The sequence below is a fragment of the Ochotona princeps genome, chromosome 3 (assembly GCF_030435755.1).
Source record: "Ochotona princeps isolate mOchPri1 chromosome 3, mOchPri1.hap1, whole genome shotgun sequence".
In the NCBI taxonomy this organism is placed as follows: Eukaryota; Metazoa; Chordata; class Mammalia; order Lagomorpha; family Ochotonidae; genus Ochotona; species Ochotona princeps.
In genome coordinates, this window is record NC_080834.1 from 111,822,847 (window position 1) to 111,848,682 (window position 25,836).

General features: G+C 38.1%; 1 protein-coding gene across 1 annotated transcript in view; it reads right to left on the minus strand.

Annotated features, from left to right (window-relative positions):
* NLGN1 (neuroligin 1) overlaps window positions 1–25,836 on the minus strand; it is a 691,248-nt gene that overhangs the window by 43,037 nt on the left and 622,375 nt on the right. The gene's annotated exons all lie outside the window — the stretch shown is intronic.

Consider the following 25,836-nt stretch of genomic DNA (forward strand, 5'->3'; position numbering starts at 1 on the left):
CTGAAAGTCAGAGTTGAAGAGAAAGATGGAGAAACAATGAGCAAAAGAGATCTTTCTTCTGCTGATTCACTTCTCAGATGATTGCCATGACCAGCACAGGAGCCTGGGGCTTCTTCCCTGTGGGTGGCAAGACCCAAATATTTGCACCACTTTTTGCAGGCCATTAGCAGGAAACTAGATCAGAAATGGGACAGCCAGGATATGAAGCAATGCTTACGTGGGATGCTGGTGTCACAGGATTTATACACTGTGCCACAATGTTAGCCACTCTTCTAAATTTGTGGGTTTTATGATATTGCAAATATTCCATTCTATTTGCAAAGACATCGGATGTTTCTTGATGAAAATTTTTCCAAAAAATTATTCACCTCAACTTTTATTGTTTTAAAGTCGATATTGTGCTTTTTAAATTTTATTCAAGTTCTCCAAGTGCAAGGTCTCATAAGGCACCTAGCTGTTGATATTGCAGGTGCCCCAAGTATGTAAATGTTATATGTTTGAAGCAAACTGGGGCATCCCCTGTGGCAACATTTTCTAGATAACTGTACTAAAGACTGTATTGGGTGCAAACACCGTGACAGAGAATATTAAGCTGCCGTCTGCAGCACTGAGAAGTCATACAGATCCCGGTTCAAGTCCCAGCCACTCTATGTTTCCAATCAAGTCTCAGTCACTGTAGTGCTTCTGGTGCCCAAGTCCATGTTCTTTACATTTCTCCTTGTGTGGAACAGATTCTAGGTACTTCAGAAACCGTATCCTATTGAATTTTCTTAATAATTTTATGTGAAGGGAACTAATTAGTATCCTTTCACTGTGATAAAATTGAAACACTCAGAGGTGTGAAGATTTCTGTTTTATCTTTATACATATCAATTTTTTAGGATGTTTACATTGTTGATTAGGGTGGGAAGGATTGAGGGTTAGGGAAAAGTGTGATCATTGTTTCCAAATTTTCTATTTCTTCTTCCTGTATCTGGAGGAAGAATGAGGAGAGTCATACCAAGCCTCTCAACCACCCCAGTACACAGGGATGGGGAACAGTCACCTGGTACCCACCCAGTGTGTGGCACACACTCTGAGGGTTCTGCCTAAGTGCTTTCGATATCTCTGAAACGCTGTTGATCTCGCTGGTCGAAGGATGAGGGAACCCTTCCAATGTCCATTGGCTGGCATAGTTGACTCTAGAGTCTCCATTCACTCCGATTTTTTCTGTCACAGTTTGGCTGCGTTAGTTGTCCAATTTGCTCTGTCCTTCCTCTGCTATGGCACCAGATGTCCTCTGCTGGCTCCAATTGACTGCCAAATCATCCATGTATATCTGGGTCCACCAGCCACTGCTCTGTCTTTTCCACTGATAGGACAAGTTTTTGCAGGTGGGCATAATCTGGCACCCATGATGCAGGTAGGCCCAATGACGCAGGCCAGGTGACCCTGGACTGCTGCAACCCCTGCCTTCAGGGCACCTGGGTCCAGCACCCACCAGGCCGGCTGGCCCAAGGACCTGGGCCAGGTGAGTCAGGCCCACCAGACACCCCATGTCTGGGGTTCACAGATCAAGCACTCACCACGCTCAGACTGGCATGACTTCTCAACTTTGCATCCACTGTCAGGTGCTTCAACTTTGCTCTGTCCAGCCTGACCCCAGTTTTAGCTCTGCTGGTAGATACTACAGCCTAGTATGGTCCAGCCAGTCCCCAGTCCCAGACCTAATGTCAACTGGATGGTGTTGCATCTGACCTAGCCTGTCCTGCATCCCTTTCTGGTTCTCAGATCTGTTAGTGGATATTTTTACTTGGCCCAGCATGGCCTATCCCCAGACTTGACCCACATGTATGCCAGCGGGTACTATAACCTAGCATGGTCTGGGCTGCTCCTTGCCTTGGTTCTTGTGCTCACCTGCAGGGATTGCATCCTGATAAAGGAGTTCCCCAAGCTCCTCTGTCAGATCTCCCAATGGCAGATGTTGCCCATATTGGTGGATCCTTGGCCCAGGTTTACTTTGTCCACCTCCTCTCCTAGCGGGAACAGTGGTCTTGCCCAACAGGCCTACAGCATTTCTGGCTCCTACCATTGGGTGTTACAGCCCAGCCATACCTGGTTTGTAACTAGACCCAGCTCTCACATGGTTCAGTAGGAGTCAAAATCTAGCCCGGCCTATTTTTCACTAAACCTGCCTGTCACAAGTATCAGTGGTTGCTAGAGTCCAGCCCAGTCTGGTGCACCCCAGACCCAGTCCATACCCATGCCAAGGGAAGCTGCAGCCATGTCCTGTCCAGATTGTCATCCCTGTTCTGGCTCTCATGCTTACCAGTTGGAACCCCAACTCAGCCGGGTTATCTTGTTCACCCCCCAAACTAGCCTGTTCTAGCGCATGCCAGCAGAGATTGCAGTTATACAGCAGTGAGCCGACATACCTCATCCCAACATATTCTGCTCCCTGACCTGATTCTCTTGTGAGCTGGTTAGTGCCATGGCCCAGCCTAACATTATCCAACCCCTGTTCCGACTCTCATTGGTGAGTACTAGCCCTGCCAGGTTGGTGCACAGCCTTAGCTTTAGTGTGCTCCAGTGAGTGGTTTTCAGTGGTGGTCCATGCTAATCCCATCCCTCAGGTCCCCCACATTTGCTGGTGCTTCAGTCTGACCCTTAAAGGGCCTCCTGTTCCCCCCAACCCCTCCATACCGCTAGGTCTCCGCACCCTAATTTACTTGCAAGTACAGTGGCCTTGTCTATGGAGATCCCTCAGTAGCCATTCCTCACCTGGACATGAACCCTTAGTTCCCATCGCCCTCACTTATGCCGTGCCCCAGACCCCCAAGTCCCCAGAGCATGACACTGGTCAAATGGCTATGCACTGTTCCACTGGCACCCAGGCAGGCCCCATTCAGGGTCTACTCTGCTGTTGCTGGGCATGTGGGGTCAAGAGGACCCCAGGCATGCCTGATCCAGGGTCACCCAAAAGAATTTGCATATTATTAAATACCAGCAAGTAAAAGATTTGGAATCTGGGACTAAAACATAAGTGGCCTGACACTGGAGTTTGTATGTTGAGCCTTAAAACCATGCTACTCAATGACTGACTCACTGATTTAAATATCAGCAGGACTTTGGTATAACAGCTTAACTTCTACAAGGTAATAGTCTCTGGGAAAATATTAGTGTCTACTTTAAAGTAAATATAATACAGTAGTCAACTTACATGATGAATATTTGTACTATTTTCTGATTCCCACCTAAAGCTGGTAGACTAAAAATACCATATTATTATCTTGTCACTAAATTTGTATAAAAATGCTTATTTAGATGTAGAGAATACACTGAAGATGAATTGTGAAAAGAAGGGGTGCTTTTCCTGTGGCAGTTTGAAGTGAAAAAAATGTTCATCTGATGTGGAAAAATGGCAAATGGAATTTTGTTTGTAGGAGCACATTTATGTGAATTACAATAGAAATTATGTATTTATAAAATGCTTAATAGTATCCATGTCAAAATTCTCTTTACACATGTCTAGTGCTTTCCTCCCATACCCATGTTCACAATGCAGTAGAAAGTGCATTGACGTGTCTAACTTTCCTTAGCCCCGACCACTTCTTAGGCGGCCTGTAAATGTACGGATTTTAGAGTGAAATGGAGTGATTGAGGAAAACAGAGCTGTGATGAAACTCATCATTGAGCCAAATATCTGTCATATGGAGCTGCATGACATTTGATTTGTAAAACTTTTTCCTTCTTGGTTTGCAGGAAGATACACTGATGATGTATCAGTCTAATTTCTTTCCTGGGCACTCACTGGAAAAAGGTAGCAAAAGATAAGATTGCTTATTTGTTACAGTAGGACTCCTCCAAAATCAAATGAACAAAACAATCTTAATGTCATGAATCAATTATCTTAATAAATTCATACATAATTAACTAAAGAATTCTCTTTGGAAAAGCCAATTGAGAAATTATTTCAGCTTAAGAAGATAGAGAAATTTACAATAATTTTGATCTATTAACGCATTTTCTCACTGTCATCAAATACATGAAAGTAAACTGCAAAGAGATACAGAGAGGGTTACTCTCTAAGGATTAAGAGACCAACTCAAACATGGAGGTATATCAGTTGCAAATGCATATTATGTAATGCTGGTGCACCTAATTTAATTTGTACAAGCATATGTCAAAAGTGATTGAAGCTGTCAACCATTCTTTTCCAGTGCCTAAGATACCACTTGGGAACAGGCACCACTGTTGGAGTTTCCATGTTAAAGTCTTTCAAACACATAAAACAAATGAAACATAAAAATCCTAAAATAAATCACTTCAGCATATACAAGGTACACATAATATCATATTTGTTTCACTATTTGAAATCACATATTGGTGAATTTAAAGATAATTTTCCAGATGATATATTTAATATCCTTGGTATATATATATATATATATATATATATATATATATATAACATTGGATTGTGCTAAAGTTATCTTTATCATGTGTGTTTGAGATATATTACAGTACTAAATAATGCTATTTCATAGCTATTTTAAAAAGATTCTAGGAAATCCAGGTCCCAAAGTCTTGTTGTGCCACCAGACATCCAAGAATCCTTAAGAATTTTCTTAGTATTTGCCTCTTTTAGTTACAATTTTAGCATCTGTAAAATATAATGATTGAACTAAATTAGCTCTTGGGCATTTCTGCTATAAAATTTAAGCTCATTTAAAACTATGACTACCATGATAAATTATGAAACAGTTGGAAGGAAAAGCCAGATTATTGTATGAAATGGTATGACTTTTTGTGATCTAAAAATAAATGATAAGAGAGGAAAGAATTGCAGAGAATAACTTGAATCCTCACATTCACTCTTACAGGTTCTGTGACCTTCATTAACTTTTCTAAGCCTCAGATTCCTCATCTGTAAAATGGGAATGGTAGTAAAAACATCCAAATATTTTTTTTCCTTATTATCTAGTAAAGGTGGATATTGCTTTAGATAGGTGCCTTTCTGGGTTATAGTATCATGGCAATTTGTATTAACAAAATGAATTAATTATATTTAAAGTTGTTATTAAGCATGCATTAACTAATTATACTGCTCTATAAACATGGATTTATATTTTTCAAATAAAGTCTACACAAAGCTGAGAGGTAGGTACAACAGTTCTTCTCTTCTGCTTACAATTTCATGGGAAGTCTGTATATACTAATAATCCTTTTGATCCTGACCAATTTATCTGTTATTAGTCTTTTTTGCCCAGGTCAATACTTACTTCAAATTTTGGAATCACAAAGTCAAGAAACATAATTTCTTGTATATCAGTATATATCAGTGGCAACCAGTTTTCCTTCCTTTTTTTTTTAAACATAGTATCACTAAAACACAGCTCTGTCTTGCATTTGGGACAAATTTAAAAGTCATCACAGAAAAATTCCCCAAGCTGCCAATTTGGATAGAACGGCCATAATCATACAGCAGAAAAAGTGGAGAAAATATTCCCAAAGGAGAATTTCAATAAGCCATTTTGTATTTTTTTATTTTACTGTACTTTTAAATTTTAATGGATAGTCTATAGCACTTTCTAATTAAGTAACAGAATTATAACACCTGTTTTTTATATTAGAGTGTAACGATAAAATTCAAAGCATGACATTTTTGTAAAAGCTGAGCTCAGCAAAACCTTGCTGAGACCATCTTCCATATTGTCTTTAATAACACCCCTATAATGCAGCAATATGGAAAGTAAAATACAGACTATGGCTTAAAAATAGCACTCTTGTGTTTTGTTAATTAAGCCAAATGTGTGTGTGCGCGCACACACACGTGCACTCAGCTCAAACAAATATGAAGAATATCTCGTTCAAATAATGACCTATTTAGCTCATTATATCAAGCTGATTCCGAGTGAGAAATGGATGGTTACAGCATACTTTTCAACTCACAGGGAATAGCTCATGGTCTCTCCCTTCCAGGATTCAGGATGTGTGTGTGCTAGAAACCACACTCTTTCTTTGCATTCACTGCTATTTGCTAGCTGTGCTTATAAAGAGCTTCCATGATGTGTTCATAGAGAAAGCAATTCTTGACCTTCATTTCTTCACCATCTTTTAGAACCAATTTTGGTAATCTAAGCATTGCCTCTTGGTGACCATTATCATAGGAAACGTCACATTCAGTACAAAAGAGGAAATACAAAAGATCTGGGAAATTGTCTATAAAATTTCTAATCAATAAGAGCCTATGTTTATAATGGTATTTTTGTTTTAGAAATCTGCTTTGCTTCCTACAATTCCAAGTTTTTTAATTGTGATGGTACAAGTGAGAACGCTCTGCTCAAAGAAGTGCGATACTAAATAGTCTGAATTCCAAACCTTGTTTTTCTCTTTCCTTACACTTCTGGTTTGAAATAATAACCTAACAATGTGATAATCAAGCAACAGAATGAGCCATATTATATAGGTTTGTATATTTTTGTTACAAATGGGCTTGGCCAAATGCCACCTTTTGGATTCTTCCCCCCGCCCCCAACACCGGATACCACACAAAACAAATGCCCATTAATCACTATGGCAGTGATTCTTTGTATGGAATCTCTAGAAGTGTTTTCTGGGATTAGAAAATCCTTAAAATGTCAGCTGATTTTTTTAACCTGCAGACAGTGGGCACATTTTTCATTAAAAATTCAGTCAAGATTAAAACTTCTGTATTTTAAAAATTGAAACTAATATGCCTTGGCAAATCCTTTCACTCCACATGCTCCACTTCCAATCCAAGAACAGATTTAGGACAGCTTAAGTTTGTCTCTTACTATGGATGGGAAGATAGGAGGCTCAAGCCAAGAGCCACATCAAACCCCAAATGAAAACAGTCTATTATTCACAAGGTGTGAATGTTCCTTTTGGCTTGCTAACTACCAACCTTCTGAATTTGGACTCATCAGTTGACCCCCAAGTCGCCTCAGCTGTCTTCTCTCTTAACTGAACTTGCTATACTGTGCATCAGCAATGTTCAACACTTGTTTCTTAATCCTGGTGAACCTGGGAAAATTCTTCAATGATACATCCGAAATGAAAGACTAGTGCAAAAAAATAGATCAGTTTGTGTCATTTACCACCCGAAGTGAAAGGCAGACAAGCCTCTGTGAAAATATACTCTCATAATGATCACCTTACAGTTTGCATTCCTCTATTTAACTGTAACTCAGAGGCATTTTTCTCCTTTGGCTATCTTCTGAACTTAGAAAGTGATTGATGCATATATTGAAAAAATAAGCTCATATAAGGTGATGGAAACTAATTTATACATCAGTGTGAAAGATAATTGGTTGAGAGACAAATGAGGGGTGAGTCAAATCATCTAGATTATCATACAGTAATCGTCTATGTGGAAAGATGGAGAGCTGGGGTTAAACTAGAGAGATTTAGGAAGTAAATGTGGCTGGCTAAATGAAAAATAGTAAAGAAAGAGGAGTCCAAAGTAACATTCAAATTTAAAATAGGGAGTACCAAACCACTTGGCCTTTTGGGTCATTTCATATACTTAACTATTAGAAATAGCAGTAGTCAACGCAGTTCAGAAAACATTTAAGAGGTACACATATGATACACAAGTACAGTTGACTATCATATGATACACATATGATACTCAAGTACAGTTGACTACGAAAGTTTTGTACTAGATCTAGGACACACATTTAAAACTCAGGAAAAAAAAATCTGACCACACACACTGAAATGAAAGTTTTCAATGGGCGAATTTGAGTTGAAGGCCAGCGAGTGGCTGAGCTTCATAAAGGAGAAGAGAGAGACAGTGTTGGGGAATGTCAGTATTAAAGGGCAGAGGAAGCGGAAAGACTGAAAAGTGTACAGAAAGATGATGTAAGCTTATCACAAATTTGTGTGTGATACACTGGCTTATTTTGTTCCATAACAAGTACAAAAACTTGAACTTTCTCCACAGGAACATATCAGTTAGCAAAAAGAAAACAAAACGTTATGGAAAATGAATCTCATTAGAAAACCATGCATGGATTTCAATTTATTTTGCACCAAAATAAACTTTATCTTTTAATTCTATTTTTATGAACATCACGAAAAAAACTTCATATCGACCAAATTAGCAATAAACATTAAAATCAGAATTGGCACACTACTTTGGTGCGAAGGGAAAGGAGACTAGATAAGGAACGTTTGTGAGACAGAAGTACAAGTGGGTGAAAGATTGTGGGAGGTGCTGTACAAGATCAGAACAACATGATACTTTTAGCTTTCCCCTGCTCACTGTGAAAACTCTGTTAGGAATAGGCTAACTGTCCTCCTGGATTTGCAGAAGAAATCTGTCAAATCCATGACAGAGACGAGATTGGCAGCACCCCACTCGAGTGGCGCAAAGCATTGAGGTTTCCAAGGGAATACGTTTGAGGAAGTATGAGAACTGACTTTGAAAATGGGAAAACTTAAGAACACATTTTAAAAAGTAAAATATAGCTTCACGATAGTAAATATATAGAGAAAAAGTTCTATTTTCAAATAAACACTTCCACTTATATCAATTCAACAAGCTCATACTGTGCAACAGATGCAAGCAGCAACTGGGATGGTCTAATCAACACCCAGGAAACAGAGGATAGAAATGAATGTGAGGTGTGTAGAGGGAGATTACATTTGCATGTGTCTTGTGAACTTGAAAAATAGAAGAGAATTGCAAACTTGGAAAAAAGAAATTTTGCTTGCCCAAACAAGAATCTTATTTGGTAAGATATATTGACTGAGCTCAAACTAATGAGTTCTTGTGCTAAGGAAAAAAAAACAAAAAAAAAAAAACAAAAAAAACTAAACCTCAACATCCAACCTGTTTTTCTAAAAACTCCAGACTAATAGAGAAACATGATGGTAGAATAACAAATTATTTGATTTGCAAACAACATATAACATGTTTGCCTTATAAGCTGATGTATTTATTCAGTTATTTGTCTAGCCTTTTTGAATCACATTAACTGTAACCACCAAGTTTCCATGCAAGAGGAAACAATGAACTCTAACTTGTTACTAGAAATTAACCAGAAATAGGTACATATAAGTTTCTGTTATAAGTATGTTAATTGCTTCAAGTAAAATGAATGTTTGCTGTATAATCTAACATCAAGACTCAGCGGATCGTGGCTCTGTATACTACGAGCATGCAGCTTATTCATGGACATCTCATAATGAAAACTGAATCTCTTGCTTATTTATCTCAAAATACATAAAGACTTAGGACTATATTATTTTATTGTCTCATTGAAATAGCTTGAATACTTTTCCTCAAAAATCAGGTGCAAAAGTAACCTCAGAAATGTATTTTTTAATAGGATCTCTGTAGAGCTATTTAGGTAAGATAAAGTCATACTGCAAGAGGGTGGACCCTAAATCCCATGACTGGAATCTTTATAAAAGAGAGAGGCAATGCTTAGAAACACAGTCTGGAAGTCTGAGATTGGACTGATACATCTAAAACTCAAGAAGCATTAAAGATTATGCCAAGTCATCTGCAGCAAGGAAAGGTCAAGGAAGAATTATTTTCAAGAGTCGTAAAAGGATGCATGGCCCAATGAATTTTGTTGATTCTGGACTTTAGTCTCCAAAAGTTTAAGGAAACAAATTTCTCTTGTTTTAACATTCCCAGTTGTAGTAATTTGCGATAGTAGCCTGAGGAAATGAATATGCCAGTTGTTTAGAAAAAAGAAAAGTTTTCCGTCTATGGTAGGACTCTCTGTTCAGAAAGCTGGTCTTTAGTGAATGTCGAGGCTTACTCCTGACACCAAGGAGTTGGATGTCCCAGGGTTATTTCATGAGTCTTTGTTGTAATTGGAACTCAAAATGAGCATCTATTTGGAGTCTTTGCTGTAGTCACTGCTTCCTGCTGCCCCTGACTTTATGAGGATAATTCTATAGAAAAATGATTCCTGTAAATTCTGCTGTCAGTCAGTAGGAACTGGCAAAATACTCACACTGATGGCTTTCTTGATTAGAATGCAGGGCAAGCAGCCCTACGCTCTGGCTTATAAAACAAGCTAAAGTGTTGCCTGCTTCCTCACCTCATCATTTCTAGAATGGTACTTATCTTTCAAGCCACAAAACAGTGCTGATGCCAAGGTCATAAAAAATATTATATGGTTCTGCCTGCCATCTTTTCAAGGTGGGCTGGCAAAGCAGAGGACCACAGACAGAAAAATGGAGTAATAAAGTTTAAATAGTAGGTAATAATATTAATCTGCTGTGCTGCAGTGCCGATTAAGAGATTGAACCAACTCCCTGCAGTTCTAATTGGATTTTCCTGTGTTTTTTAAAACCCTTAGGGCTCTACCCTAATAAATCCTATTTTTGCTTGCTATTTATTCTTCATGAGTGACTCCACATAATGGACTTATCTGTAAAAACACACAGACGCTTGTATTGCAACAGAATTCCTTCTGTGGTTCTCTATTGCTGGCAGGTTACTTTCTAAAAGGCAAATAATTAATATACTGAAGTGCTAGACTAATTGGTGTCTCAATATTTCATATGCATAATAAGATGTAAGGCTGTAACTCAGTCACCAGGAAAGCCCAGCATTTTACAAAATGATGCTGTTGTAATGGACATTGTATTTGGATAAGGCAAATAGACCCATAATTTGTTGTGGAAATATTAGCATAACCAAATGAAAAAGGAATACAACCTTACATATGCACATGTCGCATGGACTTCTCAAATTTGTAAGGCAACTTTTACATAGTTAATTCATTATTTTTTGGAACAATGCTGTTTGGTGTAAGTTTGTTTTCAAGAGCGTGTGTTTATTTGTGTGCATTATATATATATCCATATATTTATATATGGATATAAATATATCTATATATAAACATATATATTCCAAAGCCCACAAGAGTGGATAGAATAAGATAGTAAAAGGCAAGCTTCTGCAGGATATCTCTGTACTGCTTTGGAATCCAAACTTTCATCTAATAGTGTGCTCATCTTATCTAATTTCATCATGTAACCAGGGAAGCTTCTATTTCCCTTTGATACATTTTTAGTTTTGGTTTAGTGTAATGCTAGTCATGAAACTGCTTGAATTTTCTTTCCAGAATCTCAGACCCAGCTAGGTATTCACATGTTCTGCTGTGGACTTAGGGGCAAGGTTTCTCTTCTTGGGCCTGACTACCAATGAGTTGGCTCATCTTCCTACCTGGTAACTTTGTGCCATTAAGTTTGTTATATTATAACTCTCCTCTGGAAATCTTCTACTGCCTTCCACTTTGGACAGTGGCTATCATCTGGCCAATATTTTGTATCTGTTCTGTATTATGACTGATATTTGGAATAACCATTGCAATTAAGCATCCTACTTGTTTCTAGTGCTGTTTCTTGCTTCTAGTCTCAGGTTCACTTAAAACAAATGTTTCTTGACTCTCCCTGTCTCTGTTTCTGGCCCAACTGATTACTGATTTTTAATCTGTACATCAATGAACACTTACTGAGCATTTGGTTTACGTTAAGGCATTGGGTTTTTGTTAGTGCAAGGATGCAAACACTCTAGTCCTGTTTCCCAGGAGCAAACAGTCTGTTCAAAGGTGGGTTTTGTTATAGTCCAATTACATACTAGCCAGTTTATATTTAGGTCTCCTTGTTAGAATTCTACTAGCCTAACTTGCTTGATAGTTATCTGGGATGTATACTAAAGCTTTACAATTCTGGGTCACATTCTAGATTTACTTAACTAATATTCTCAGGGATGGAGCGTAGAATTTACCCCATTGCTAAGCAATCTCTGTAACTATTTAGCAGCTGTTCTGTGGGCTACCACCTTGAGAAATGCTAATGAGAATTCTCACACCATAGATTCAGTAAAATACCAAGGGACTTGAAAGTTACATACTTAAGTGAAAGGAGGAAAAAGGCAGGATCCAAATTCCTGCCTATGGAACTTGATAACCCTTTTCCACTGTATTTTTTTGTAGAATATGTGACTTACGCCTACTTTGAGTTCCTGGCTTCCATTCCAGTATGGTCTCTAATGCCATCAGTATATAATTATGGCAATAGTTGGTGTTATTGACAGCTCTTGGCATTATTTTAGAAAAATAGTGAACAATTTTTGAATCTCTTGACATGTTGCCTGAAATATACTTAGATATTTTGTACTTATTTTAAAAAGTGAAGACTGGGCATGAACAAGTATGATAGAAAATGATCTAGGTCAGAATGAATCATCAGCTGAACATAAACCAGGATTGTTCTGTCAGAACCACAGCATCATCCCAATCTTGATAAATGGCAATAACAACCCGAGGCAATCCTCCCACTGGAGGTAACTCATGAAATGTCCTCCGAACAACACAAAATGGCCTTCTAGCAGCTGAGTACTGGAACAGAGTGGGAAACTTGGAGATTCGAGAAGGCCAAAGTCACCATGAAGTTCAAGAGTGAAATGAAAGTTTGGGAAATGTAAGTTACTTTTTAAATATAAGATTGAATAAGCGGAGCCTGTATTATGCTCTGCTGATGCACTTCTTTCACAGAGTGGTCTCTTCTGAGGCATCATATTGGTCCTTATTAAAGAGATTCCCAAAGATAAGGACACCTGGTCTTAAGGAGATACACAGCCACAGCCCTGACTGTAATCCCCATTGTGAAGTGAGACTCTCAAGGACACAAAAGCTACTTATGGAAATAGCAACTTCTGTTGAGGCATGGAAAAAGTATTTATGGCAGAAAAATTCTGAGCTAAAAAATACAAACCAAAGTGAAATAAGACAGCATTGTACTTAAATACTTTGCTGATCATAATCTTCATACTGCTTAACCTCCTTCAAGGAAAGATGATACAGCAATACTACCAAAAAAATGTACTGAGAACATTTTTATTCTCTGCCTCAAATTTTCCCTGCTGCAATTTCACATTATTGTTCTCAAAAAGGTAAGGGGTAGTCAAGGAATGGCATTAGTCAGAATTTTCTTTCTAATCTATAATCCCCTGCTGGCAGAGTCTATTACCATGAATACTCCCATTTAACCTCTCTTGATTATTTAAAAGGAACTTCAGTACTATGGATTCAGCTTTCCTGAAGCATTATTTTTTCCCAAAGAAAAAAAAATGGCATAGACCATAAAAGACTAGTGAGAGGGCCAAAGACGATTTTCTGAGATAATTATTTGTTGACGTAATTTACTTTAATTTACAAAATGCTGCTTCTAAAATCGTTTATTTTCAGGCACAGGCAAATTTATTAAATAGGTGAACTTTGGCTACCTCAGCCCCCACAGCACCTCCATCAGCTCATTTTCTTGCTGCACCCCTCCAATACCTGATTCTTTTATTTAGTGTACTGGTTGGCCAAAGACTGCTTATTGTTTAGCATGACTTGATCTTACCACCGTTCCCTTCTGTTACAACTCACCCTGCCTCTTCACTTCAGGAAGACTCAGCTTCTTGTGCTTAATTTGTTCAGGCATTTTACTTTTTACAAGGTTAGATTTTGCTAATTTGACCAACTGCTTGGTGTGTCATGGAAACTGTAATGATTTGAAGTGTCTCCTTCCAGAAGAGTTATTGAATTCCTAACTCCCATGGGATGGAGTAAATGTGCCCACCCCTCCCGCCCCGCCAATTCATATGTGAAATCCTAAACTACAATGTTAAATTAGCAGTAGTCCTATTAGGTATAATAAAGTGACACATGCAAAATGGAAAATAGAATCTCCAATTTTTTTTTGTATAAGAGGACAAAATGAGAAAGCTCTACTCTGAACCCAAGAAGAACACCCTCACAACAACACAACAATACTGGTATGACCCTGGTCTTGTATTTCTAGTCCTTAGAGTGTGATTAATTTTGTTGCTTATAGGCCACCTATGGCGATTTGTCAGGCTGAATTAATTAAGACACCCCAGTACTTTAGATTAGGTTTTTAATTAAATACAATCATTGTAGATGCAAATATTTAGCATGAGTTACTGAATCAGTATGAGCTCAAATTTCCATCTAATCTTTATAAAAGGAAGAGAAGGATAAGATGATATGATGTTATGTATAACATGTTATGTTTTGAATGTTATATGTTGTGTATAAACTAAATTGAAGTATAGGTGAGGTGGTCACAGAAGGTGGCTGGGAACTCGCATTTACTTTCAACATGTTGGTTACTCATTACTATGTCAATTAATTCCATAATGATGTAAATTTTTGCTGATGGTATGATGGAGCTTTCAATTGACTGGGATAATACTCTGCTAGCTCTGTCTTCAGACCAGAGAGGGTATACCTAAGAAGCCGTTGAACTTGACTGGACAATAAGATGCTGGACTCAATGTTTGGTGTATGCTTGCAATGGGGGAATCTCAACTGAACTTGAGCTGTGGTTATGCAACAAGGTGGAGGAATCCACCATGGTGGGAGGGTTTGGGGAGGGGTGGGAGAACCCAAGTATCTATGTAACTGTGTCACATAATACAATGTAATTAATGAAGTTAAATAATAATAAAAAAATAAAAAAAATAAATAAATAACGTTTCCACATATACCCATAAAAAAAAAAAAAAGAGATACACTGGGAAACACATTGTGTGATGTTAGATACAAAAGCTCTAGTTATGCTGTCATGAATTGGGAGCGTCCAAGGCTACCCAAAACTGACAAAAACAGAGAGGACCTCACCTGGAGACTTTGCAGGGAGCATGATGTGACAACACCTTGAGCTTGAACTTCTAGCCTACAGAACAGTGAGATAATAAACTTCCGTTGTTTGAGTAACCAAGTATGTTATACTTCATAATAGCCTTAGAGAATTAATACAAATACTAACATGTAAAAATGTTATTTCTGAATGACTTACATATATCTATAATAACCATTGTTGAGTAGACAATGACATAGTAGAGCCAATTCTACTAATGATGTGGCTCATGTACCTGACAAGTAGGAGAGATATCTTGAGATGGAAAGTGATATGTGACATCCATTATAAGTACATACTAGATCCTGACTTCAGAGTTCTCTTAGATGCCACATCAATAAAGCTTGACATCCAAACTGTCCTATCTGGGACTTCAATTCCTTAGTAATATATATACAGAAAGGGATGTGGCAAAGCAGTTGATTATTGATTGAGCCTTAGAGTATCACTAAGCTTTTTCAGTTTTTCTTTCATACATCTTTCATAGCATCACTTCTTTACTACTTTCTGAAAGCCAGCATTAGTGCAGTATGTAGGAACTTGGATTTCCCCTACCCCTTGAATCTTCAGCACCTTGGATAGTTCATGGCACTGGTACATTTTTGCAATTTATAAAAAAAAAATAAATTAACAGTGGGTTTATAAAGCATAAATGGCTTTTCCTTTTGACAAAGAGTCATTGTAAGTTGTAATTTCATGGCTGCTGTACTGGGGGCGCCCTATGCTTCTCTCTCTCTCTCTCTCTCTCTCTCTAAGCATTCTTTCTTTCAACCTGATATGCAAATATATTTGTTTTGTCCACGGTGTGGAGCAGGTAGTGCTAAGGAGTCTGTGGGAAAGTGTCCCCATTCTGGCCCAAGATTAGCCACTAACTACAAAACCAAACCTATAAATGGCACCATTTAACAGGAATTATTAAAGAACATGGTAATGCAGTTGAGAGTAGATTGAAAATCCAGTAAAATTGGATTTTTAATCTCTGTGCTGCTAAAACCTCACCCCCTTGGGCTTGTCATGAATTTCTGTGGACCACATTTTTTCCTTTTAGAATATTAAAGAGATGTGACTCTTTAAGAGAGAACAAGCATAACACCATTTGTCTCTGTAGGGTGAGAGAGGTAGAAGGGTGACAGAAAAGGATAAAGGAAGGTTGTCAAACTGGGATGCTGCAGTAGAAATCTAACAACATGATTTTTGGAGCCAGTGATGAGTATAGAAATAATTTTCTTTTCCTGTCTTAAAGCTTTTTCACTGGCCACACACAGCCTTTCTGTTAGATTTCCATGGTTTTCTGTGACCTACATTTGCTGTGATGTTTTACTGGCTCCTTCATTTGAATTAGCTGCTATTTTGCATTCCTCCAAATGTCACTATGATTCACTAAAGCTCAAGACTATCGATCACAGTTACAAGGCATATAAAAGATGACAATCATCACTCAAATATCTTCACTCCACCTGAAACAAAATTTTCTCAGTAGAAAATGAATACTGCCTCTCCTGCTGGATTAGCCAAGACTTATTCTTCTAATATGCAAATAGCTCCCAAAATTTCAAGCAAAGGAAAACATGCAGTTCTGAGTTCAGTTGTGGCAGGAGATGTGACTTTAAATAGGTATTTCTACTTTGAGGAGTAAAAAGAGTCTTCTGGAAGTTACATGTTTGTGTCTGTGGGACAGCATGTGGCACTCTATGTAACTAAATATCCTCCCCCTCCCAATATCTCAATTTACATTGCAGCCCACCAGAGGCCAGAAAATTAAATGTAAATATCATTAAATGTAAATATCATTCATGTGTAAGGTCAAGTGGACAATACAAATGGAGATAAAGATAGATAGATAGATACAGAACTATAAGTATATACAGCATTTATATAATCACAAAGTTTTAAAAGTGTTAGTTTTGTTGGAATATAATAACTGTATGGGTAGTGGACACATGACATTCTGACATATGTGACTCCCTCTATGAGATACAGTGAGACAATAATTGTATGAATCCTTCATTGTAATTGTGACCTTCAAATTAGGTATACTTTTCAATCCAGTGTTTTTATCCTTAGGATTTAAAAAAATAATATATACATTTGAAAGATAAATGAATATATATTCAAATATAAATATATTTGAAGCTTGGAAATCGGGAATTAATGCAATTTTTTCAATGTTATTTCAACAGTCTGTTCACTGGATTGAAAAGTAAAGGGCTGTAACAATGATAACATCCTAAGCATCAGAATTTGTTAATATACAAGTTTATGTTTAGAAAAAGAATTAAGTTTGGCAATAGGATCATGATTCTTAATAAGCTGTCTTCAAATAAGAACAGACGCCTATGTTGATCAGGTGGATGCAGTGTAATTAAAAGAGTCTTTAAATGTGGTCATAGTGATGTGGCATGAGAAGGACCTGACCAACATTGGAGGAGGAAGCCAGAAGCCAAGCACTGTGGGCAGCTTTCAGAAGAAGAAGAGAGCGAGTGGATATGCTTCCCACTAACTCCTCCTGGAAGGAGAACGGCACCAGTGATACCCTGTTTTAGCCCAACATGTCTAGTGCCAAATTTTTGATGTATGCAATTGTTAGAAAATAACCTCCTGATTTTAACTTATTGCATTTTCAGTAACTAAGAATTAATAGACTGCTCTGGATTTCAAAACTTTTGATGACGCCAATAGGAGAATGCAGCTCCATGCATAGGAAGTGAGGGTATGCAGGTACAGGGAAAGTAAAAGAAAGACTGACTATTAGTGGACTAAAGACCTCATTTGTTTGGGCATCAAGGTGTTTGCAGCTTTTAAATTCTATGATATTTTAGGACATGAGAAAATCTAGGTATAATAATTTAAAAAATAAAGTGAATCATCTACACACACTGTTTCCAACACTAGTTATGTGTATTTATCTGTTATGCAACAATTTCTGAAGGACTCATTCACTTACAAATATGTCTGATCCACCTACCATGCTCCAGGTACAACTCCAAGTGCTGGAACCATTTAGAATATAATAGAGACATTGACACTGATGCCATACGTGTTTCACAGTGGGGAGAGAGAAATGCACAAGAAGAGAATGAAAACGCGTATAATGTTTACATTTGATCAACAATAAAGGGACGCAACAGAGCAAACGTGGAGTCACATATGAAAATGCAGCTGGAGAATGGAAAATGGCTACATTATGCCTAAGACATTGAAATTTGGATGAAGAAGGCAACAACTGGATGTACAGGACGCACAGACTCTAGAGCAGGCAGTGGACACAACTGGTGGTATAGTGAACATAATTTTGTCTCCAGTATGACAGCACATGTTTTCTTCAATGAATAGATACTGACCATCTGATTGAATTACTTTATTAAACATTCACGTGCAGGGCTTTGTTTGTAAACAGGTGCTGGAGAGCCTGACTGTAGAATGTGGTACTGAAACACCCTTTTACTGCTAACAAATATTGGTAAAAGCAAATTTTGCCATGCTTTTCTATACACTGATATGCAGTATGCATAATGAATGGAGCTGAGGCTCACAATACAGAATAAGTGGACTAATGGTGCAGTCAGATGAAAGGAAGAAAAGTGGATTTAGCAAGTTAACTAAAGTATCCATACTTAGTTAAAAATACAGAACTACTAGTATCTCTGTTATCAGGCTAACACACACACACACACCCCTCTTTCCTGGATTAAATACATAAAAAAAAAAAAAAAACAGGAGTTTTCTCTTCTTGTAGGTCTTTGATAACTTTGGTTGTGCCTTTGCTGACTTGAGGTTCTAGGCATTAAACTGACTTTCTAAGGTTCTTAGAATTCATATATTACCACTCTGGTTTTTCTCCATAATGGCTTTGTCGTATAATAGTGGTGCACTTTTGAAGGCAACATATGGAAAGCCTGTCAGATTTAGAAATGCAAGCTATGTAAGGTCAGTATATGCTAGCAATATGATAAAGGGCTGGAGAACTTTCAAGGAGCCTCTGCCCATTCCAATTATACACTTAGCTCTGTAGAGTCATGATGATCCGATTTACATTGTTTGGAACGGGGTCCATGTCAGCTCTAGTAATGGTACACAATTTAAAATCACTTGGTATTTAGATGTCCACCTGTTGCTTCCCCTTGTCGTCTTAATAAGCTCATTGCAGGCTGCAGCAGCAAATCAGATAATCCCTAACCTTGCTCTTTGCGAAGAGGCACAGACTGACCTGATCTGATTCAATCACCTTTCCCCCCCAACCGCACAGTTGATTTTCTGTTCAAAATGGAAATGAAAAGTCAGAGTGCTGTTTTCCTCTGGTGGTCTTGCAGGAAGCATAGATTGGAAGTGAGTGATAGTTTCATGATGTGGAAATAATGAGGAGAAGATGCCCTTTTTATATCATTCATCCATGTCACCAAAAAACATTCTTAAGAAATCTCTATTAAAATTAATTGATCCGCCTTTTTGCAAAAACCTTGTTTTATAATGTATCAAGGGATTTGAAAAATGTAGGCAGTGTTCAAAGAAAGCAAGACAAATGCATGCACTGTTTGCAACATTTATCAATTAAATCAGCAAGTGGGTCTAGTTTGCATATATTTGAATTAAGAGAAACTCTTTTGTTGATCTCCACAAGAATATTAATCCCACTTCTACTGAAGAACTAACACATGCCATACGCTGTAGCTGGCTCTGTGAGGGGTTCAAATAGGAATCAGATTTTAGATAAGTGAGGCAGCAAGATACATGAACAAAGAATTATTAATATTCGTGAAAAGGTATAAGCATATGTCCTTGGGTAGAATTATGCTGGTGGTCTTCTTTCCTATATGATAAGAAAAGTATACAGGAGCATAAAACATCCATATAGTGGAAATGTCTCACCGTCTGTAACATCCACATGTAGAAGATTATACATATGAACTATCACAAACTGCATTCAGGTCATGCACTTGGCTTGGCAAGTTAGCATGAATCAATTTCTTTATAAGAGAGGAAAAAGTGCTCATTTTATTTCTAATTAAGTTGAGAACAGATGTGCATTTTGCTTCCTAGTATGGGTGCATTCACTTTACAGATATGTGATGCTTACTAAATGCCAGGCCCTGGTGGCTGAAAAACCTGTTAGGCTCTTGCCCTATATAGGTCATTATGTGAGATACAATGAGTAGTGCGCTAGCCAGATATGCTGCATTTATTCCCTATAACAATGTTTTGTTCCAAAGACTTGTTTATTCCCTAGTGGATGAGCTAAACAAAGCATTCTCCTGCACCCTCTCTATCTTTAAACTGTTAACAGATGCAGCCTGAGCACCCGGGTATTTCCCAATGACTGCTCCCTCCTCTCTTCTCAGAAACTACTTAGTTCTTCAGAAGCAGGCAACCTTAAAATAAGCACACTTCCGTTTCAAAAATCTATCCGCTCTGGAAAAAGAGGAAAGAGAAATAGAACTTTTAATAACCCTCTTCATTTCTGTTACAAAAGGTCCTGCCAGCGGCTAACTTTTTTTTTTTTTCCCCAAAAGCTGTGTGGGACCTTTTGTCCATCATGAGGCGTTAACTGATGCTGCTTCCATTGCAACATTGACACTCATGTTGTGAGGGTCAGAGGGTGACAATAGAGGCTAACACAAACATACAGAGGTTCCTGCGAGCTTCCAAGCAGAAGCAGGTTTTATGGACAATCCAAGATAATTACACTAGGCTTTCCTGGAGTAAACAAAAGCACTCGCATTCCTCCGCTTTCACGAGTCTAACTCATGACGATACAAACATGCTGTGGTAGCTGGGTTCTAATGTGCTTTCCCTCATTCCACACAGGTCTGTCTTCAGAATATCAGTTACAATAGAAAGCACAGCAAGCCTTCTCAGCAAAGAGCTTATCATAAAGCATCTTACTGGGAGCTAAAAAGAAAGCCTGGGGAAGACTTTGAGAGAGAGAGAGAGAGAGAGCCTGGTCAGGTTTCTAAAGCAGAGCGAGATGAAGGGGCTGTCCCGTTTGTCTGTGGAGCTCCAGTACTCTGTGCTTGGCTGGCAGTGGGAACCTCAGTGAACAGCAGTCATGAGAAGTCAAGAACAACAACAGTGGAGGAGTGGCAGCGTATGAGCCGAGGACTGAGTCAGGGCAGTCTAGGAGGAGCTCTCTTAGGAAAGAGCTTGCTGCTTTGCAACATACAAACACGTGTTGCCAGCCACAGTTAGAACTGCTGTGTTAAGGGACATTCAGGGGTTAGTCCAATCCTCCATGTACTCTCTTACTTACTTCCCACATGCTCTTCCCTAGCTGTGGTAATGACTATTCTGTACTTTCTGAATTCCACGTTTTGTTTTTCCACACAGTAGTGATAACGTAAAAGACTTATTTCATTCAATAGTGCATCCTCCAGGTACATGCATGTTTCTTAAAACATCACAACATTTTGTGCATTTTTATGTTCTATTAGTATTCCGTTCTGAATTTATACCACTTTTGGTTTACCCATGCATCCAGTCATGGACATGTAGGTTGCTTGTATTTTTTGGCTATTGTGAATACTACTGCAAGAAACGTGGGTGTGCAGTTGTGTTCTCAACAGGCTGAGTCCTCCCCTTTGGAGGTACTGTCTGTTATGGGATTGCTGGACTACTTGACAGTTTGGATTTCAATTTTGTGAGAAATCATCTTCCTTTTTTTCTACACAGGCTATGCTAATTTGTGTTGCTTCCAACGTTGTTTTGAGAGCTGCTTTGTCTCCACATCCTTGCCAATGTTTGTTAATTTTAGGTTTTTAATAATAGCCGTTTTGAGGTGAGGCAATATCTCATTATGGGTTTAATTTGAATTAGCCTGATGATTAATAATGGTGAACATTTTTTTCCATATGCTTTGTGGCCATTTGTATACTTAGTTTTAAAAAATGTCTATGCCAGTTATTCATCTATTTTTTTATAACATCATATTATTTGTAGGGGGCAAGTTGTAGAGTTGCTAATCGGCTCTATTTTTCTTTTAAAAATTATAATGTTGCAATATTTAGCTTTAACCTCAGGCTAATTTTATTCTGAAAAGGGAATAGGCACAATCAGTTAAAGCTTCAAGTGCTTTGTTTTGAATAGATGAGTTTTCTTAAGAGGAAAATGCAATGTGTTCCTAAGGATACCACCAACAAAAATATGTTTTCATATCACTTGAGGTATTTGTTGAACATATCATTGTTTTTTAGCTTGAATTACATTAAACCTGATGAAAATACCACAATGGTTATTAAATATTCTAAAAACAATTATGCAACTTCTGGAACAAGAGGCTTCACAATTCCATGCTCACCTGGTTAGTTTTCTGAGTTCTACTTCCACCTACTCGTGGCTGACTACCACATTTAAATCCTTCCTTAATAACCCCCCGCAGACTGGGATATGATATGTGGAAATGAGTTCTCAAAAAGGATTTACAGGTGGCATCTATAAAAAAAAAACTGTTTGAAGTATAGTTAATATGCATTTTAATGTTTTACCTGCTTAGAAATTCAAGTTGTAACATTCTGGCAGATTATATACTAAGCTATCTCAGAGATGAAAGAGTATCTATATTAAAAAAACCAAACTTTTCATCTGCATGGATTTTGTAGGGCATTGGCCTTGCAAGCATTCCATCTCCTACAATTTGCCATGTATTGATATAAACCCTGCTAATCAGATTACATTTTTTACTTCTTCATGGGCTATGCTGTCTCAGAATGTACACCTCAGTTAGTGGAGTAAGTACCCTCAGAAAATGATGCTTTTCCCTGAGAGCATATAAGCACTTCAATTACTTTCTGTGGATGAGTTGATTTGATGCACTATATCAGTGACTGATCATCTGGAAGGCTCCATGAAGATTTCCTTACACCAACGGAAGTATAATTAATCCATACTCTTGTTCAGTTAAATGTTAACTTAAATTTTTTCGAGAATGTTTCTCCTACTGAAAATTAGTTTGGAAAATCATTGAATATTAAAATATTGTCTCCTGGAAAGGGCAACAAACTTACACTGTCTTCAGAAATTGTCAAATAGAGAATTGGTACTGATAGGTTAATTGTGTAAAAATCAAACAAAGCAGAAGAAAGACAATAGCAGTTTGGACAAACAGATGATATTCTGTTAATCACCCTCTGACTCAATTTTGCTTATATAAATACAGGTCAGCTGTCTCATGTTTAGAAGAAAGACACAAAACATTTTTGGCATAAATGTCTTTCTAAAAATATTAAAACTGCACTGAGAAAAATGTACAAATAACTATAATTTAAAAGTAATGACTCCGATAGAAGTTCGGTATTATCTGAATCGAATTATAATATCCACCCAGGGAATCTGTTTTGTGTCTGTGCTGCTATGGAAATCCCATTTTTTAAAATTAGAAATGATTGGATTATGTCTCTAATAATAACAGAATAGGCACTGTTATGCCATTTTAATCTAGAAATCCTGTAGAACTCTACTGTAAGGAACATCTGCCCCTTCCAGAGTGATCCTGCTTCTTGAATCACAATTCCACAACTCCTAGTCTATATTCATGTGAGTTGGTATTCTGTGCTGCTGGAAGGGCAATGATAGATGAATATTCTGTGATCTGTCATCCATTTTCTTCATCTACAGGAACGCCTTGGATGGACTCCATCTCTATCTGCCTTCTGAAAGTGCAACAGCTTTCAGAATGCTTTATGAGGAAGAACAGTGCCGTGGGCAAGAGAGGACAGCCCTAAGACACAGCACCCCACAGCAGCCATGTTTGCATGGCTTCCTGCTCTAATAAGATTCGCTGCTTTGAGCTAACAGCAGGTGTGTGTTGGCTTGTCTGAAGTGATGGATGCTTATGCTCCACACCATACTTCCCTCACCTTTTATCCACTCCTTGGTGGAACTTCCAGAAGAATTTTAAACACGTGTCAGTGAAGGAAATCTTTAGCAGCAAATGGAATAGAAACCTCTGACAAACCGCACAATGCCGGAAAATTACTCATTTTGTCTAGGTCGTTGAAGCTTCAGAGACTCCCTGCTGGTGTCAGGGATGTGAGATGGTATGTGCGCTTGACCACGAAGTGTTAATAATTGCAGAAGAAGATATCTTAAGTATGAGCTTCAGGAAGCAAGCACATCAGACAGATATCTCTGTTCTGGTCAGACACCTTTCAGTGACATGTTCAACTCTGTCAAAAGAAACCGAGCCTGCAAGGGATTTTGCCTTTTATAGAAAAAAAAAAAAGAATTCAGGATTTTAACAGAAATATAAGTACAGCTTACTTGACCTGCTACGTTTACTGCTCACCTAGGCCTGCCTTCCTGGCTCACACCACCAGTGTGCAAGGTGTGCATGCTGCTTGGGAGAAGAGGAGTGCCACCTTTTATCATCCCTGCTGCAGATGTGGAATAACAGATTTCTGTATGAGTCACACACAGGTTCTCTCTCACTTCTTCCACACAGTAAAACCAGAATTCTTTATTTGCATCTCTGTTGCCATGGAAAAAAATATACATTCTGTAAAGCAGGCAGGACTATGAGTTTTTGCAAAATCGAATAGTTCAGGATAGAGTGAACCTAGGCTGACCACACACAGCCATCACAGCTAACGGAACAGAAAAATCACAGCTTCAATCACACCAAAGTAGAATTCCTTTGAATAGCTGACCTTTTGGGTGAAATACTCTGAATTTCAGAAACATTTTTCAGAGTGGCTTTTAAAATTATTATTGTTATTTAGTAGCAAAACACCGTCATGCTTTGGAACAAAGTGGCTCTGCTATTTTTACCACTTGGTACATGGCTGGCAGACACAAAGGCCATTGTGCACCCAACAGCAGATAATCGGATCACATCTAAACAGAGAACCTGCTAGATCATTGGCAAGTGTTTCATTTGGAAACTGACACAGCTCTTTAAGAGGAGCCGAGAGGAGAATGCAATACCACCCCTCATATTTTTAGCTTAGTTAGGCAAGAGCATTTGTGTTTGGATCTTGATCATTTCATTCCGAATTCCTCAGATATCATGGGTTCTCTGTATAGAATGTGCATTTTACAGCAGAGAAATGACAGGCACACATTGAAGGGGACATATAAAGATAATAATGAGAGCATAAGAAGAAAGGAGAAAAGAACTGGGAAGATGGGGAGAATAAGGACAAGAAAGAATCAAAAAATAAGAACTGGAAAAGCAAATGAATTGGAAGAAATTTGAATGAAAAAGCTGAGAAGAGAAAAAAGAGGAAAGGGAAAGAAAAAAAAAAGAAAAAAATTAGAAGGAAGGGGAAAGGATCTTCCTGTGACAGGAAACTTAAACAATCTGGGTCGATCAGAGAAAGAAAATCAGGTGAGAGGAAGGTATGTGTTTGGCCACTAGCACCATTCTTAGTTCATGGTATTGTCTTTCTGGTTCCTTTGTGTCCATGTTACATACATGCCTCTCTGGGGAACAGACTCTGCTAGAAAATTCTGCAGACAATTTTGAAAACATAAGAAATATGTTTCAATTTGGTCCTCTCAGTTTTTATTTAGGCACTGAGCAGACATTGAGAATTTTCTAGCATCTTGACTCCTACTTCTGGCTAGAGCACATTCCATTCAAACTGGATCTGAAGACAGCAGTGCTTAAGCTACCTAACCATAAAAACTCAAGGTGAGCTGTCATGCAGAAGGGAGATGATGTGGGGTGGTGACAACAACACAGGCTTGAGAGATGAGAGACTTGGAATGAACCTCAGCAATTCCTCTAAATAAAGGAGCATAAGGAAGGCCAACAACAAACCGGACTCCGTGTCTGCTCACTGCCACACCTGCAGGCTCAGAGAAGCTTAGCAGTGCTTCAGACTTCATGGGATCAGAATATTTCATGACCAGTGACAAGAAGAATAGATAGTGTCATTGAACTGAATTTTGTGATTCAATAAGATACAGTTGCTCATTCAGTGACTGGGAAGGTAAATGTTCTTATTTAAAGGCAAAGTAGTATTTTAGTCTTGTGACCTTATTAATTGAAATCTACCTTTCCTCAACATACAGTACTTACTGTAAACTGTCCCATCTAATCATTTACTGCTTGCTAATCTGGGTACAAGGCATTACTGGCCATGCCTCACTTTGTCTGCTTGGCTGGAAAGTCCTTCAGGGCACAATCTGTTTCTGACTACTGAATACTGAAGCACTTGG